The sequence below is a fragment of the Pteronotus mesoamericanus genome, unplaced genomic scaffold (genome assembly GCF_021234165.1).
Source record: "Pteronotus mesoamericanus isolate MK-2021 breed Mesoamerican mustached bat unplaced genomic scaffold, CSHL_Meso_final scaffold_54, whole genome shotgun sequence".
Taxonomy (NCBI): domain Eukaryota; kingdom Metazoa; phylum Chordata; class Mammalia; order Chiroptera; family Mormoopidae; genus Pteronotus; species Pteronotus mesoamericanus.
The window spans coordinates 43,377,336-43,396,092 of record NW_026555321.1 but is presented as its reverse complement, the minus strand read 5'-3'; the positions used below and the strand labels follow the sequence as shown (position 1 = coordinate 43,396,092).

Genomic DNA, 18,757 nt, shown 5'->3' with positions numbered 1-18,757 from the left:
TCTCCATCTGCTTCAGCCTGGTGCCCAGGGAATCTTCTCTGAACAAAGGGTTACTCCTGCCTATAGCCTGGGAGTCCATACTAGTTCTTGAACAGGTGATATTCAAGAGACTCCCTTCCCACCCCACTTTTCTTATGTGAGTCTCTGTCATCTCACTTAGGACATGCTGATTTTCTAAAAATCTCCAAAGCATTTATGCAGCAAACATTTTCTGAGCTCAGGACAATGTCTGTTCTTGAATGGGATGTAAATGTGAATAAGGGTGATCCTCCTGTTAGGACAGGAACAACAGGTCAAGAGAGGAGATAAAAAAAGATCAAAGAGAACAAAGCTGATAAGCTAACAGGGTACAAAGACTGTGGAACATGCTTTTCTTACATCATGTGTTTGCTCAGCACTCTGTTATTTCTGCTCCCACCTCCCAGTGTGAGTTAGTGCCTTGCTTTCCTGCCCCCTCCCCCCATCCACCCCACAACCATTACATCGAAAACAATATACCTTAGGTCATCCCACATGGCTCAGCAGTGTTCCACTGATAATACATGAGCATGACTCTAGGATTCTCAGCACACCTTTCCCAAGATGTCATAGCATCTTATGGAATGTTCCATCCTCCCTTTCAAATCGTACCACAAAAGAAATCAACAACATATAAACACAAGCCAGTTGTGAATGCTGCTGCTGCTGCTGTCATTTAAACTTTTAATAAAAGCAAAACGACTATATCAAATAAGCAAAACACATAGTGAAGGTGATAATCTAATAATAACAAAAAAAGGGTATGCCGTCTGCCAGGCATTGCAGTCGTGCCATTGCATACATAATTTCATGCCATCACCACAGCAAGCCTGGGAGCTAGGACCACTGTCCCCATTTCACATATGCGGAAACTGAGGCACTATCAGATTAGCTGACTTGCCCATGGTCTCATAGTTGTTCATTTTGCAGCCAAGCCTTTGCTGTCAGTTTCTGTGAAGCAGGGACCACAAACAGACCAGCAGGCCTTTGCACTTTTTATTTTGCAAAGACAGGCCAACTGGCAGATAGGTTCACCTTCATGAGAACAGCTAGAAATGGCCTAAGGTTTTTATCCTGCTTTGAGAGGCAGCGTACTTTTTCCCGGAGCCCATTTTTTTCAGTATTTCTATTTGGCTCAGGCTTTGTTTCTATGAGACTACATTCCCTTTCCTTCCACAATGGCCTGGACCAGGTCCAGCCAAAGCTGAAGTTAAACAAACAAGAAAGAGAGCTTGTCCCCAGGCAGTTAGCAAGGAATGCACGGTACCCACATATGCTAATTGTCCAATAACTAGCATTTATTTTTATTAATCATCCTGCTGTAACCTCAGGAGCAAGAGTACGTACTTTTGATTATTAAGGAACTTGTTCTTTTGTTCTAGGAAGTGATGATCTTAGATGTTTTTTCATGCTTATTCCCCTACTACCATGGTGGCCTTAGTGAGAGCTTGATGGTAAAGATATTTAGCAAAATGAACTTGAAAAGAAAAGGCGATTTCCAGTAAAAGAAATTCTAAAGTGAAATGGATCTTAGATTAGGAACTCCATGAGGAACCGACTCCAACCGCAAGCTTCTAGAGAAAGTCAGGGGCTTTGTAAGAATTGAATGGATAAATGAGAAGTGGGTATTATTTTTAGTGTCTATAGAATCTGGGGGTAGGAGGTAGACATTTAGTTGACCCTCCACCCCTATTTATAGAGGGTCCCAAATTTTGACTTATGATGTTATTTCTAAGTGAGTCATGTTTTATGTCATGTTTTATGTGTGCTAAAGCCTTAACTTGTTAAATGCATCCATTCATAAAATACAACAAAAATTTAAGCTTTGTCCTGATATTTTTTCTTTTTTTAAATATCAGCAGCCTCAAAAATTGCCAAAGGGAAGGACCTCTCTGGACCTCAGAGGCCCTTCTTTCAGTCATCTCAGGCCATGACTGTGTGTACACTGACATTTGGGCCAGTACCAAGCTGTTGGCCATCATTTATTTCTTCCAGACATTTGGAAGTTTCTGACAAGCTTGTCTGAAATACACAGCAGATATGGAACATTTTCCAGCCAGGCTGACATTCTATCTCGGTTTCACTCGGAAGCTGTGAATCCTTCCTTGAAATAACAACAGCACATATTTTCTTTGCTTCAACCTCCTTGTTTAATTTTCAAAGGATAACAGATTTCCCTTCCCTGAATAATTCTCTGTGCTCAGTGCAGTGTGGGTGAGAGTGTGTGTATGTGACAGCATGTGAGTGTGTATACACACATATATACGTACACACACGTATATACATATATACATTTTAAAATTTATTTTGCTTGGAGGGAGCCCACTGAGATAAATTTGTTCTCTCTTAGGGTTCCTAGTGAGAGGCAGCTCTGACTTTAGTCATTTACGAGCACACCAGTCCACTAATTTTGTGTATCCTAGCATCTAACACCCTGTTCCCATCACAAAACCACAACTCAATTTTTTTCAATTCTTATACTTCAGTTGCCATCTCGATGGCCCAACCATAGGCCACACTGGAACTTATCCAGCTGTTTGTTGAATAGCATGTATTCCAGGCACTGCAGCAGAAGCTTGGAATACAGTTGTGTGCGAGGCATCTGTGGGTCCCTGCCCTCTGGTGTTTACATTTTTATGGGGACCACAGCTTTATCCCTTCCCCACAAGCACCACCCAAGGATATAAGAATATATATGGTATTACAAAAGGATCAACAAAAATCTTGCCTCATATGAAATTCTTGAACTCCTTTCCAGCTTATTCTTAATTCTTTAAGCTCTAAAATCAACCTTCCTGTTCCTAAGAGTACATCCAAATGCTTGCTCTATCCTCTCTCAAAAATCCATGATTTTGGATTCCAGATTTATTTTTAACTAAAGGTTCCAAGAATGATTTCTCTCTTCATGCACTGTGATTTCCGAGAGCAGGCTGATTCACCTTCTTAAGCCGGCAGGGAAGCACCTGCAGGCAAACCTTCATGCAAACCTTATCGAGAGCCAGAAGCTGCACATTCCAGCGTGACTCTGCCACCCGTACCGCAGGCCTGAGATGCAGAGCCACCCCATCTGGATGTTATGAAATGTTTATCAGCCTAGGGAATAAGGTGCTCAAAGACAATTACCAACCAAGCATTTCATTAATGAAATAATGATTAATTATAATTACTAATTAAAATGCAGGATTATGCTGTTGGTTTTGAGCATTAATAGGAGTAATGACATTACCATTTTTAATGGAATTCCAGGAACAAAAATTATAATAACTCACAGAAAAGATATGTGATTAAGAGTTGTTGTTAAACCCGGGGGCATGGAGTTTCCCCTGCTGGTGAACTTAAGTTAAGTAAGTTTAATGTGGTGTAATTTAATTACTAAGTGTATTTTTCTTCTCAGTGGGAAGAGATACCAGGTTTATGCTTTAAAGAACAAAAGGAAGAAAGTAAATTGCTATGGTGATGATTGGCTACTAGCAGAAAAAAAAAAATCAAAGCACATTTAGCTGTTTTTTGCATAATATTGCAGGTAGATGCATCCTGGCTTGGTTGTAAATCTTATTTAATTAATGCTGAGAGGATTAGCAACATGAAGCCCATGCAGACAGGGAATGTGGTGCTGTCAAGTGTATCAGGAAAGTGAATTTCCACAGGAAGAATGTCTTGGTTGAATAATTAATGCAAGGGCGTTTTCATAAATGTCAAATTCCCACAGGAAGCAGGAACTTGACCCTCAGTAATAAACCATTTAGGATTCATTAAATATAAGCATCGTTCTTAAACTGTTTGCCACGGCACATGAGCTCATCCATAATGCACCATGCCAGCCTGCGCTGCAGTGTGAAAATCCCAACACTTGGCATTTGGGGGCTGGCATTACCAAGCGTCTGCTGCTTCCAAGGCAGCTCAGCGCTAGCCCCTCCAGGTGAGCTGCCACTTTCCTGTAATTGCTACAAGGCTGGTATCAGCCCGGTATCAGTCAAGAAAGCTCATGTTTGGCTCCTCCTCAGTAAATGCTGTATGAGGAGTGCCTCTGACCCTGTTTAGACCTAGATCAGGGCTTCTCAGTCTCGGCACATCAGCCTTTGGGGTCAGATAATTCTTTGTTGCTGGGGTTCTCCTGTGCAACACTGAGTAATTTTTAGCAGAATCCCTGGGCTCTACCCAGTAGATGCCAGTAGAAAGCCCCCTACCCCAGTTTTGTAACAATCAAAAATGTACCTAGACTTTGCCAAATGTCCCCTGGGAGCAGAATCGCCCTAGTTGGGAACTACTGTTCATGGAACTCACTGGAGTGCATCCCATAACAGGGACCCGTCAGTGGGACACAAGGCTCCTGCTGAACTGGGCCTGGGAACCCAGCGTCCCTGGTCACTTTCACCACCTCAGCCATCCACAGGACCAAGTGTGGCTTTGTGCTTAAATAACATCAACTGCCCCTTATGGATCCAAATGTAGTTATCACAGCAGCAGTAATTGTGCCATTAAAATGAAAAATGTTCACTCCAGTGACTCAGAGGTGCCTTGCGATCCCTTTCATGCAGAAACGACTGTTTCCTTTCCCTTGTGCATCAAAATGACTGGTGCTGGGAACAGTCCCCACTGTTGTTCTGGACTTACAAGGAATCTAGTGAACTACTGAACTATTTTCTTTTTCTTTTTTGCCTTCTCTGAGAAGAATATTGGCAGGATGGTTAGGGGGTGGCAAATAAGCTCACTCATAGAAGACTTTTCTCAAACTATCTTTAAAGTCTGAAAACAAATCACAGAGGCTTTTTTCTTTGAATAAAATGTAGATTTGATTTTTGATTTAAAAAAACACACTCTTAGTTCTGTCTGAGCATGTAGGATGCCCACATGCTGACTATAAAAAGAAACAGGAAGCTATTTGAAGAATCGCTTTGTCTCTACAAAAGCAGAAACTGACTTAACTAATGATTTTTCTCCTCTTTGATTTTGATTTGAACCAAAATGAGCAGTTATTTCTTGGCACCCACAGCCATCACCTCAGCAATATTCTGTTAAAATAAAGAGGATATGATGTGCTCAGTGTGGACATGTTGTCCCTTGTTAACATACATGAAGAAAAACATGCTGGAGGAGTGTCGAGTCCAAGGGACAGAGTGACAGGACACAACCTGTTTTGCGTTGAGGTGCTGAGTCTGGCCAGTTACTGCAGATCCAGATGGCTCTGATTATACCTGGGGACAACAATCCCACTTTTGCCTGCAGAGAACTCTGGCTTGAGAGCAGGCCATTGTAAGCAATGGTTTCTTTCCAGTATTTCACTTTAAAAAGACATGTTTTAAATTAACCAACCAAAGGCAGTTCAGAAATCCGAACTAGCAAGCAAAAAGTCTGCTTGGCTCAAAACCTGAGTAAGTCTTATTAATTCAGAGAGTAGAAAGCTTACATGTGCTAATTACCAAAACTACTAATTAGCTTTAATTATAAGCTTGGAAGGAAGTTGAAGTATGTTGCATTTGATAGTGCTGTTGACCTTTTCAGGGTACTTTGGGGGGGGGGGTGGAAAAGCAGAAAGGAGGTGTTGTAAAATTCATCAGAGAGCAATTAATTTAGGCCTTCTAATGAATATGCTATAAATTAACACATTGGTGCAATAAGAACATAAAGACATTTTAATAGAGCCTTCCCAATGTCAACTCAGAGTTCAGAGTGTCCCAGCCAGTCAGGAAAATATCCTCATTTTGTAAGTTATTTCTTATTTTGTCACTGTAGAAAACCAAGGAACAGGCTGGGAACAGCCAGATGGATGCATTTATACGTAATTATAAATAAAAAGGAGGCCTGGCTTTGAATGACTTTGGAGGGTCACTGTGAGACGCTGTCCTTGTAGATGTTTGATGAGATGCTCAGAAGCCTGTCCCATGTCTGGATATACTGTTCCCATCGACCTCTCACCTCAGTCATTTTTGTCACTATCTCTGGGCCCCTGCAGCTAGAAATCACTCTTTTGATGTGGCTGGGATCCTCTGTGTTGTTTTTCTTGTGACAAGACAGCTCTGCACCCACTATTCCATTAACACAAATGATGATAGCTTGCAAGGATCACCAACGCAGCATTTCATGCCCCAGACAAATGGAACCCTGCTCTGGCAAGAGGAGCTTTCTCTCAAACGCGGGGTGGCGCCCAAAGCAGCCTAGCATCTGTGTGTCTTGCTATAATTTGTAAACCCTGATCAGGTCCATTATCCTGTAGATTCAAAGATTTTTTGGTTTGGTTCTAATCTCTCAAAACTGATGTGTCTCTTAATAACCACCAGAGGGATCCCAAATAATGTGATAGAAGTGATCGTCAGCGTGGAGGAATCACAGCGCGGGCAGTGTGCGCTTGCTTCTGAGGCCCCAGGAAAATGAGAAGGGGGAACAAAGGCTGAGCAGTGAGGGAGAAGCTTAAAAGAGGAGATCCCCAAAGAGGGCAGAGCCGATCTGAGGGCGAAGGAATCTGAGGGTCAATCTTTCTTTTTATCTGGAAACAAACAAACCAGCCAGACAAATAAATAAAATTAATCCTTGTCTATAGAAAGAAAGCACTTTTTTTAGCGGAATTAGACAGTACTTGTTTCTGAATCTGTGTTCGGTAGTTGAACTTCAAATAGAATAGGATTTCACTTGAAGGACTAAACTTGCTATTTTTTAAATAGGTTTGTACAACTTACAAAAGAAGAGAGATCAGGAAGGTTCTGTACAGTTGGCGAGGCCACTGTATTTCGGTTTATTTAGATAATGCTGCAGTTGGGGGAAATGATTTAAAGTGTTAATGCTCTCTGAATACATTGGATTTAAGAGAATAAACATTTTATAAAAGCAAAAACTTAAAAAAAAAAAAGAGCAACAACAAGAGAAGTATCTTGTCTCCCAGTCTGGAGGCCAGAAATCCTCAATCAAGGTGTCAGCAGGGCCCTGCTCCCCCTGAAGACTCTGGGGAAGACTTCCTTTCTTCTTCCTTGTTTCTGGAGGCTGCTGGCAGGCTGTCCTTGGTATTCTTTGGGCTATAGCTTCATCAGTCCAGTTTCTGACTCCATCACTATTTGTCAGCTTCCTTCTGTGGGTGTCTGTGTATCTCCAATCACCCTCTCTTTACAAGGGTATCCATTGGTCATTGGATTCAGGGCCCGTCCAATCCAGCATGGCCTCATCTTAACTAATTATATCTCCAAAGACCCTATTTCCAAATAAAGTCACACTCTGACATGTTGGGTAGACACAAATTTTTGGAGGTCACTATTCAGCCCAGTATATGTTCTTTAACTGTATATTTTTAAAGAACTTCCAACTTTTATTCCTAGACACAAAATGGGGCTGATATTTTTCTAATATGATTTCCAGGTTATGGATGAAACCTTTTATCACCACCCAGAAAATGATACTTCTGTGATACCTCTTTTAATTAATCCAGCTTCTTAAGCATAATGCCCTTCCTCCAAGCTGTTTGGAGGCTTGTGTTAGAATGTGAACAGTTGCTCTTGTGTGTGTGTGTTCGGCAGAGCACCAGAAGACAGTGTCTCTGCCCTATAGCTCCTTTGTAGCTAATTTTATTGCCTTCAACTGTCAGGTTTTATAGATTATTTCTGAGTTTATTGGGCCAAATCAGTGTAGTTAAAACTCAGGTGATCCTTGGTTATCCCTGTTCTTAATACATGCCTGGCTGCACTAACGGCCAACTGGAAGTCCAGATCAGCTCAGCAGAAAGCTGAACACTCGGGTCAAACATGCTCGAGTGAGAAGAATATTGTCCATGGTGTGTTGGGCAAATTGACAAACAAGCGTCAACAGAACAGGAGGCAGAGGAAGAATGGTAAGAGGGGCACTCAGCAGGAGGAGCAGTTGGCCCAGCAGCAGTTCATGATCCAGCAGGCAGTGACTGTGGCAGCAGAGCTGGGGGCGAAGAGGAGGCTCATCCCAGGAGGCTTGTCAGAGAAGCCCTGACCAGCCATCCTCTGCAGCCCCCTTCCTGTGCCAGAGCCCCCATCACGTAGGCTTCGAACCTTGGCCCAAAATCAAGTATCAGGGAACTCACCACCCAGCCCTCTCTCACAGCCCACAGTTCTACAATTCCTGATGTGTTACAAAAATATCTGCTTCCCCAGATACTACAGGTGACTTATTGTCTGCTTCCATTTATATGAAACACAGGTAATAGGCAAATCAGTAGAGACAGAAAGCCGGTGAGTGGCACGGGAACTAGAGGAAAAGGGGGGCAATGCAGAATTATTATGGAATTGGTACAAGATTTACCTTTGGGATAATGAAAATGTTCTGGAACTGGAGAGTGGTTATCATTGTGCAACACTGTGAAGGTTAAAATAGTTAAAATGGTGAATTATGTGTATTTCACCAAAATTTTTAAAAATCTGCTTCCTTCTGGCCTTCCTATTGCATGAAACCAAACTGAAATCTGATTCCTCTTCCATGGGCACATCTCTTTAATGTTTTTCCTACATCTGTAGGCACAATCATGCCCCTGTATCTCTACTTTTCCAGACTGATCACACTTCAGTTGTTCATCTTTGAAGTCCCTTATCCAGGGTAGATTCCTTTTTCCCGCTGCTCTTTTGAAATCTTGGTGCTACTGGGGTGGACCGCTGCTGTGTCAGCCAGCAGAGGCGGTGGCAACATAATCACCTGCTTTGGCCTGGGACTTAGGTGGCCTGGCTCACAGCCCAGGCCCTGACTCGAACTCACTGTGCAGCCTTAACACAGCTGTTCAGACTCTCCAGGCTTAAGTTTCTCTGTCCATAAAATGAAAAGCAAGAGAGCTTCCAAATTCTTTTCTAACTCTCAAACTCTATGTCCCAACTCCTTGCTCCTGACTTTATTCCAGTTGTTGGTGCCCAGGAGTGAATTCCTTTTTAGTATTGATGATCAACTACTGATTCCCCCTGGCCTGAAAGTGAACTGAGTCACTACATCTTTCTCACCAAATGTTAAGCTGTATCTCCTCCTGTCACCCCACCCCAAATGTATGACATTGAATTTGGGGGGTCAGATGAAAGATTCGCTGCATTTCTGATAAAATCCTATCCAATCAGCTATAGTAAAGCATTCCAAAATATAATTTTAGATATTCACTTCAATATCTAACCTATGTATATTCCTCCTATTTCACTGTGATGCAGAAATCTGGGCATGTCCTCAAGCAAGACCCTGAATAGAATTCTGGACAGGAGAAGGTCAGAGCCAATGAGAGCCCGATGGAGGCCTTCTTTCTGATATTTTCTCTATTCCCCAGAAGTTTGGCAATGGCCCTGCTTATCATTATTCTGTTTCTAGAACTGTCCAAATTGAGACTAGACTGACTTTCTGAGGGCTTTTCCTTTTTTTATCTTGAGATGCGGAAAACACATGTGTTTTTGATGGTTTGCCTTTGATTTTGTTGTTTTCACTGCTGTTTCTCCACTGATGATTTCATTCAAGTCATTAGAAGAATGTCTCCAAGTTCCATAGCTGCATCTGTCTGTGCCACTTGGGGACATGTATCATTTGTTCATCTTCAATAACTTATTTGAGGCAACAATGACCATGAATGACGGGAGAGAGGCAAGTGCATAAAAATAACCTTGGATGGAAATACTCCTGGGGATCTAGAAGCTCCACATTAAAGGTTTTGATGTAGCTGTGACATGTCTAACTGTATAGTAGGATGAAACACTAGAAAGAACAAAAAACTTGGAGGTCCAGGAGCTGCACTCATTTTCCTCTGTGTACCAGCTCTGTGGCCATAGCCAAGTTTTTGACTTTCTGTACCTTGATTATCTTATTTGTAAAAGGGGGCTCTTTGAAGGCTTAAATAAGGCTTAACTATGTACTGAACATGGTACATAGTATGGTACTCTTCAAATATCACTTCCCTTCCCACTCCTCGTTAGTAGATTTTAAGGGTCCTGTGAGATACATTACATTAAGATGAATGATATAAAACCTAGGGTATCAAGTGTGTTATCTAGCAAGAGGAGTAGAGGATAGTCATTTTTTAGGTCTCTATAAGCTCTGGTCCTTGCCTGACCCCCTTGGGGAAAAAGCAAGAAGCTCTTTTTTTTCATAGACAAGAATCTTTCTCCTCTTCATTCTCCATCCCTCCCCTCTTTTCCTCTTCATCCCTTCCTCACCTGCTTATAGATTGTGTCAAGGAGAAAAAGTAGAAGGAAGGCTGGAATCCATGTGCAGAGGGGTGAGGGTGGTGGGAGGGGTGGAACATATATGGTATAAGTACAGAACATTTCATGAAGAGTTAAAATTTTGTGGCCTTGGGCTAGTTTCCTCCCTCACGTTGAATCTCTGTGTCTTATCTGCAAAATGAATTGTATTAAATCACCTTCAATATTTCTGCTGGAAACAATAATAGAGCTCTGTGAGACCAAGATGGCAGAGCCTTCCTCCTCGGGGGAAAACCAGCCATGTGGGATAAGGAAAAAGACAGTTACTGACTCTAAAATGCTGCAGGACAGAAAATATGTAGCTCATTAAATATCTTCAAACTTGACCACGCCCCAGCTGTCCCTGCTTGGATTTAAGTGTGTGAGGAAAAGCTGTGAGCCCCTCTTGTGGGTCCTATGATTTCCTTCCTTGCCCCGAAGAACTATAGACAAGGATACAACCTCATGTGATGGTAACTTTTCAAGCTGTCTTTAAGCCCCTTTTCCTGCCCAAGGAAACAGACTAGTCCATGAATGAGGCCATGTCACTGAAGAATATGCACAGCTTGCCTGATGGCAGGCTGCTGCTTAAAATGCTTAAAGACCCAGCCATGGAACCAGCCTGTGTTCATTCAACACCACTCAGAATCGGCATGCCCTGGATTGGCAGATTTCCTGTGCCTCCTTTCATTCTGTTATTCTTCTTTTAAAAATATCTTTTCTCTGAGCTGTCCCTTGCTGAAACAAATAGGAAGTTATTACACTGCAGTCTCCCTGAGGCTACTTTGTTCGGGTTTGGTTGTTCAAGGCAACTGATAAAAAGAAACTTGGGGAACAAAGCCCCTTTGCTTGGTTGGGTCACCTTTGATAGCTTGAAAAGGTCAAGAATCTCTTTACTCAGCAATCTCCCAATGACTTTGCTAAGTGATGAGATGGAGATTCTCTTTATAAGCCTGAACCTTCCACCTTTGTTCACATGCAGAGTGTTTTCTTAAAATGAGACCCTCTGCACTCATGCTCTAATGAGACCTGCCCGGTCAAATCATTTTTCTGCGACAGTTAATGCAGCAGAAGCCAGCACGGATGGGTCTCCTAACCATCAGGCAGTACAGCTGGGCCAGACGCAGAGCCAGCAGCACTAATGAGGGCCACACGATGACACAGAAACAGAGATCTCAACTGGCCCTATGCATGGCTGTGAGTTCTTTTTCTTTGGTCTTATTTCTGTCCCTGCAACTTGGAAAAAAATTGGTCTCGTCCCTGTCTATGAGTTAGAGGGACTAGCTTAGCCTCTTGACTTTAATTCAGATAATTAATGTATTGAGCTTTCAATTTAATGAGTAGGAGGGAAGGACCTGTGTTTTGTTGGCTTTTGTATATAGCAGAAATATAAATGCTGGGTTTCAGGATTAAAGTTTATGATCTTTCAGCTAATGTTCATACAATGCATAGGGTATAAAAGCCATGCTGCTAGGCTGAGCTAGGGATTTCCTGGGCACGTATTGCACCCAACACATGTTTTAAGGAGGACACAATCTAGTAGAATAGGTAAGACATGTATCCATGTTATTACAGTTCAAGATAGAAAGTATTAAAAGAAACAAATAAGATCTGAATTTTAGAGGAAAGATTCTTTTGAATCTGTTTTCTCTCCTCTTTTTTTTCCTCTACTTCTAATTCAGGTCACTGTCCCATCCATTGCTGGATTATATAACTTAACACAGTTTTATGTGCCTATTTTCTGGCCCTTTTGAGCTCCTGCTGTGTCCTGGGCAGTCGGAGGGAAGGAACATTAGACATATAATGAGTCTGTATTTGGGTGGAGAGACAAAGTATCTCCAAAATAAGAGTCCATGACAAACTGTGATCTGAGGCCTCAAACATCCATGTTCACAGGGACCAGGCAGCAGCAATGAGTGGAGAGGAATGGGCCACAGGTAAGAAATAGAATTAAAAGGAGACTCTTGAAAACTGGAGTGAATATTTCCTGTCTAAACAGTGGTTATTTAGTTATAATTAATTACTGGCAAGCAGGAAAGGGGGAAAGGGCTACAGATGTGCAGAAATTTTTGTGTGAAATCTCTCAATTTGTGGGTATTGACAATTATTTTTAAGTCTTTTAAATACCAGATAAGCCATACAGAGCCTTCAGAGGCCCTGCGTGGGCCTGGGTATGCCACCGGTCAACTTGGGCATATACTATGGTGAATGTGGAAGAGGCAGAGTGATTGACAGCTAGGAGCCTCAGGGGAAGGTTATGGAAGAAGGGATATTTAATATGATTGTGGAGGAACAGATGGGGGCAGGACAAGAGCTTTTCAAGGAGAGAGCAGTGTGAGCAAAGACATGGACCTGGGAACCTGGAGGTTGTGGTCAGAAAAGGGTTAAGGACCCTGGTCACTAGAGCCCAGGGCACAAACAAGGGTTAGGATCCAGCATGGAACTTCAGGCCAGGCAGGTTCGTGGAGGCCAAATACTCCAGGGACCTCGTGTAGGTCACATACCCACTTGAAACCTCACTACTCATCTGTACAATTTGGATGGTGGCACCTACCTACCAGTGTTGCTGGAAGGAGCTGATGAGATCATGCCTACAAAATGCCCTGTGTTGATTCTGACATTGATACAGAGTATTTAATGTGTTGGTTCTTCCTACTATTTATTACAAGTCTGGACTTTTATTCTGTTTATATTATGGCACTAGTGAGGGGCTGTTTTGTCTTTCTTTTTTAAAAGATTTTCTCCCTTATTTATGGAAACTAAATACTTAGAAATGTACAAAGAAGAAAATAGCTATCATCTATGATCTTACCACCCAGAGTTAACTATGGTTAATGTCTTGGCAGGTTGGCATTTGCATCAGTCTTTTTTCAAAAAATAATTCTTGATTTTATAAAAAATTATAGCAGAGCCATTATAAAAATTATTAAAAAGTAGTAAAGTATAAAAAATGAAAGACAAACACATCCTTACCATAGTTATGGTAAATGTGAATTATTTAATTCCGCCGTGCATGCCTTATATGTAAAAGGGTGAATGCTTCTTACAGGATTATGGGGTTGCTGTGAGGATTAAATAAACATGTGAGTGGCATAGGGTCTGGCACAGAATGCTCGGTATGTTAGCATTCATGGGAGTTAGCAGTGAGCTACAAGTGAGCAATTATGTAATTCTATAATTTCTGTAAAGTGTTTAGTGGAAGTCTAGTATCCACGCTGGACCGCAGACTTCAAGGTCTTCTCTTCATCTCCAGTTTGCAAAGTAATGCTCAACACCTCTTTGTGGTGAACTGGGAAGGGGGAGATGATCTGGAGCCTTGACTTAGCTCTGCCTTTTAAGACTATGATATTAGATGAGTCACCCTGAACCTCAGTTCTTAGCTATGCCCACCTAGCAGAATCCTTGAGAATTTCATGAGCTGACTCATGGTGGTGCTTGGAACACAGGAAGTCACCCTTCTCTCCCCTCTCTGTCTCCTCACACTTGGTCCCCTTTCCTGTTTTGGTTTAAAACACAGCTCAGTTGCTGTCCTAGTTATATTTTAGACCCTCCCTCTTTGATTCTTTCTCTGATCCTGACCCTGGAGTTAATGAGTATTGATTGTGACATCTGTGTTTGCCAGTGGCCCAAGAAAGGGTTGTATGTCTTGGTTGCTTCTGGCTAACAGCTCAGCTGAAGGCAGAAGCAAAATAGCTGTTAGAAGGTGGTCCTTTGCACCTGAAATCTATTATAGACTTAAATGGATTTTGAAAATGCATCTTTAAATCCAGGAACCAGAGTAAAGCCTGGAACGCTTGGTGAAAAACCTATTTTGCTTAGTGATTTACAAAATAATCTGGGCTTCCACAAAGCAAAGTTTTATCAGAGGTGTGTCTTAGAGGCCAACTGTGACATACTGATCCTTGCTGCCAGTGAGAAGCACCTGACCAAGTCCAATGTGCTAGAGTCAAAGCTAAGATTATTGCTGAAGGTGCCAATGGACCAAAAACTCCAGAAATTGGTCAGGTGTTCCTAGAAAGGAACTTTATGGTTATTTCAGATTTCTACTGGAATGCTGGAGCAGTAACTGTTTCTTATTTTGAGTGGCTGAAGACCCTAAATCATGTCAGCTACAGCCATTTGACTTTCAGATATGAAAGGGATTCTAACTACCGCTTGCTCATGTCTTTTCAAGAGAGTTTGGAAAGAAAATTTGGAAAGCACAGTGGAAACATTCCTGTTGTGCCCACAGCAGAGATCCAGGACAGGGTGCTGGGGGCATCTGAGAAAGGCATTGTGCATCCTGGCTTAGCTTACACTGCGGAGTGCTCATCCAGGCAGATCACGCACCCAGCCAGGAAGTGTAACCTGGGACTGGACCTGAGAACAAGTGCCTACATCAATGCCACTGAGAAAGTCTTCAAGGTGTACACTGAAGCTGGTGTGACCTTCACACAGCTGGACTGCAGCTGATTTCTCCACCGCCCTCTTTACCTTTTCATCTGTAGACCTCTCACAAGTTAACATGTAACCACAGAGATCTCTTTTGCTCATTCCTTCAATAATGGACAACATTCTCAGAAAGTCAATACAAATCAGCCCCTTAAGAAAAAAGAAATTAAAGTTAGAGAATTATGTACAAAGCTGAAAATAGATGCCAGAGAGCTATATGGGTATTTTATCTTTAATAAAAAGTCCCTCTATTTATGCACCTCTTTGCTCCATGGCTGCCTCCCTCAGTTAGAGCTGGGGCCAGGAAAGCACCTGTGGTCCAAGAACAGTCAGCTGCCAAGTCCAAGACATGCTGTAACTTTGACATGTTCAAGAAGCAGGTATGTGGCATTTTCAAAAGGTAGCATGGTCCTCAAGTGAGTTATTGGTATTTTATATCAGCAGAAAACTCAATTCTATAGCTTTCAAACAAAAATTAAAGCTATTTCTCTTTATCCACTTTTAGAATAAAATAAGTATATGCTGCTGTAATAAAATTGCCTTTAGTCACTTAATAGGCCTAACCTTGACTCAAGCAGCGAATGTCTACAAACATAATGAATGAAAAAAGTTGGTATTTTTATAACATAAAACAGTATCAGTTATAACTTATCAATAGTATTTTGTCCAGTGGAACAAAAAGCCCAATGGAGAATGGTTATTTTCATATGTATCATTGAATAGCAAATGATGAAAGCTATTTTTGTTAAGATTGCTGGAACTTACCACAATTATGACGTGTAGTCCAAAGAATACAATGACCTCCTCATCATGCTAATTCTTCTCTTATGGGAATCTGTTGTGTTGACTGATTGAACAATAATTTGCATAGAGTGTCTCAGAAAGAAACCGTTTGGGCTCCCTCTTTGGAGTCTGCCTGGTGGCTCTGAGCATTGCCAATAATGGCCCCACGTGCCCTGACTTCATGTCCCTGTCCAGGGCCTCACATTCTGCACACAGCTTCACTAACAGCGGCCTGAGGACAACATGTGGCTGAGGGTTGTACTTTGCCAGCACATTTTGAACAGTAGTGTCTCAGAGAAGTGCTAGATATTATTTATGTACACTGAGCTATTTTCTTTTTTTAACAATAATATCCTTTCAGAAATTTCTAACTACTTTGTAACTGCATGACTTAACCTGATTATAAAAGCAGTTATTAAAAGTCTACCTTCCTTCTACATCCCCACCCCCCAAAAATATCAGATACTGCTTAGTTCCTTGAGCTTTGCTAAAATTTGCTATAGCTTCACTTTACCCTAAAGCAGGTATCAAGTGAAGACTTTGTGCGTGATTATAATCATTATGTTGTATTAAAGAGTTGTGTTGAGTTTCAGAATAAGAAAAGAATTCTTCATTTTCCTCTACCTGAAAAGCAATTAAATTACGTGACATGTTTATAGCTCCAGAACCAGTAATCAGCTTTCAGTCTGAATAGAGGATGTGGTGTTATAATCCGGTGCTTTGCTGGGAGGTCATATTTAGGATTTGCATTTGATGATTTAATTTAAATAATACTGAGCGAGCACAGTTACGCTTCTTGGCAATTGTCAGAATAATGAAAAAGAATGCATCGCACAAACTGATTTTTTGTAAATACTTTTGTATTCCTGAATAGTTTTTACTTCCTTGTTATTAGCCTCTGCTGCCCTCACTGAACAAACTAGAAAATGGTACTAGCCTCTAAAGTCACCAGTATTAGGTCTCTCTTTGTTCCATTTTCCCTCTTCCCATGGAAACAATATCTGAGCAATCTCCAAATTTCCATGAGATTGTGAAAGGCCCGCGGTGAACCATTTAAAAAATCTCCCCAAAGGAAATTTTTTCTTGCAAGATGCCTTTATGTATTAGTGATCAATTTTCTGATAAGATTCTCTGTTCCAGAGAATATTTGGTAATTTTAACAAAAGTACTTGCCATAGGAATAGTGAGTCTCAAGTTAATGACCAATGGTATCACAAATAAATGAAATAAATTTCAGAAAGGATCTCATCTCTCCAACATTCTCCTCCAAAATAAAGTTTATTGGATGATTTCAGGATTTTCTTTTACAGACTTCCCAGCTATCAAATTTCTTTACAGAATTTGTTTACTTCAGGGCAAAGTGTCCCATTTGGTTTCCAAACACGAATTGTTAAATCCTTAGTAACAACTTTACATTTTTTCTATTTCCATCTTTTCCCTTCTACTTCCCACACACAAACAAACAAAAACAAGAGAACCCCAGACAGAATATCCCCATCAGTGGTGCTCTGAAGATTATAGGCCTTGAGAATGGAACTGCATGTATTTTACCATTAGTGATTTTTTTATTTTTCTTTTTTAATTGTTGATCTATTATTGCTGTTCCTGTGTATTCCCAGTGTTCTCGTGTTGCTCCCCCTGCCCCGCCCCCTCACCACTCCCACAGTCAATCCCCAGTGTATTCCCCGTCCTTGGGTATTTATACCTGTTCTTTAACTAGCCCCTTCCTCTTCTTTCCTCTCTTAACCCTCAACCCTCTCCCTTTACCCTCTGGTCCCAGTCAGTCTGTTCCTTGTTTCCATGCTTCTAGTTCTATTTTGCTCATTTGTTTGTTTTGTTCATTCAGTCCCACTTACAAGTGAGATCATATGGTATTTGTCTTTTACCACCTGGTTTATTTTACCTAGCATAATACTGTCCAGTTCCATGCATGCTGTCACGAATGGTAAGAGTTCTTTCTTTCTGCTGTGTAGTATTCCATTGTGTAAACACGATTTTTTTTCTTAAGTTTTTTTTTCCCCTCCATTTCACATGGTTCTATAACCTTGAACAATATGACTTGCCTAAGCCTTCTTAGGCACCAACTCTTGATTAGCAGTCAGGAAGGTCAAATGAAGTTGTTTATTTTTACTGTGCCTCTCTGTTCCCAAGACCTACCTTGTCACCTGAAATGCTGATTGGTTGTAAATGTTGCACATATCAGCCTACAGATGCCTTCAAAAAAGATCCGTTACTATAGGATGGCATTTTTCAACAGATGCTGTTTAAAACTAAGTTACATAAAAACATTTGAGTAGATTTCCTAGTGTTTCTAACTCCACCAGGAGTCTTTGCTGGGAAGGAAATGGAGTGCTAGGTGGAGATGTACATCTTAGTAAATCTGTTTTATTTAGATTCAGCATATCTGGCCATGTATAGCCTTTCTGAAAGTACACAGCGTAAGAAGGGATTTGCACAGGTCTCCCTTCCATTCATATTTTAAATGTGTCCTCTAAGGTAACACCCATTGAGAGATCTTTCTTTGCACTAACCAACAGCCCTTACTCCTGTCAGATACAGTAGTAGATGGTCTTCCTTTGTAATCTCTTTCAAACAGCGTCATGTGATTTGAGTAAATTTCAAACATCCCAACAGCCGTGGACTCCCTGAATCCCCATTTTCCAGATGCTAAAACTGAGAAGTAGACAGGTGAGCTAACTTGCTCATGATCACCATTTTGAGAGCAGAGGAGCTGAAGGGAACATAGGTTTTCCATTCCCAAATCCCATGCTCTTTGCCTGCCCTCGCATGCTCTAACCCCTTCCTCTTTGTGTGTATTATCAATGACCTGTCCATGGGTAAAGTTGTTAGGTATATGTGTGACTTTGGCCTTTCATTAGTGTTGATCACATTTGAATTTTTACTAACTCTGGTATGTTTGATTATGAAAATAATTGTTAGCACCCAGGGAACAATGATGCAACCATACACAGGGACTTGTGTATTTAAATAACTCAGAATCATAGGATTCCTGTGATCAGAAGTGAGCCCTTTGTTTAATCTTTTCCCCTCCCACTAGCTCTCCTGGTCAGAATTTACTCAAATCACATGACACTATAATGAGTCTACCTTAGTTCCTCTTAATCTCTACCTTTAGTGATTAAGCTAATGGAATTAAGTTGATAAAACACCTCTGGGCAGTGTAGACACATTCACTTCTATATCTTGGGTTGTTTTGAACTGTTTTGTATACCTAGCTATTGTGTATGAGGTTTGATAGTATCAACCAAATAGAGAACTTGAGAGAGGATTTTGTTTTGAGGGCTGGGGGTAGGGCTATGGTTCTGGAATGTTTCTCAGTGCAGAGGCTTTGAGAAATGGAGCCATAGTGTTCA

The 18,757-nt window shown here is 41.3% G+C and overlaps 1 protein-coding gene and 1 pseudogene across 1 annotated transcript in view; both read left to right on the top strand.

The window, feature by feature from the left end:
- Window positions 1–18,757, top strand: part of FHIT (fragile histidine triad diadenosine triphosphatase) — a 1,408,108-nt gene that overhangs the window by 1,320,943 nt on the left and 68,408 nt on the right. The window lies entirely within an intron of this gene.
- LOC129088470 (glutamate dehydrogenase 1, mitochondrial-like) lies at window positions 13,909–14,621 on the top strand (annotated as a pseudogene).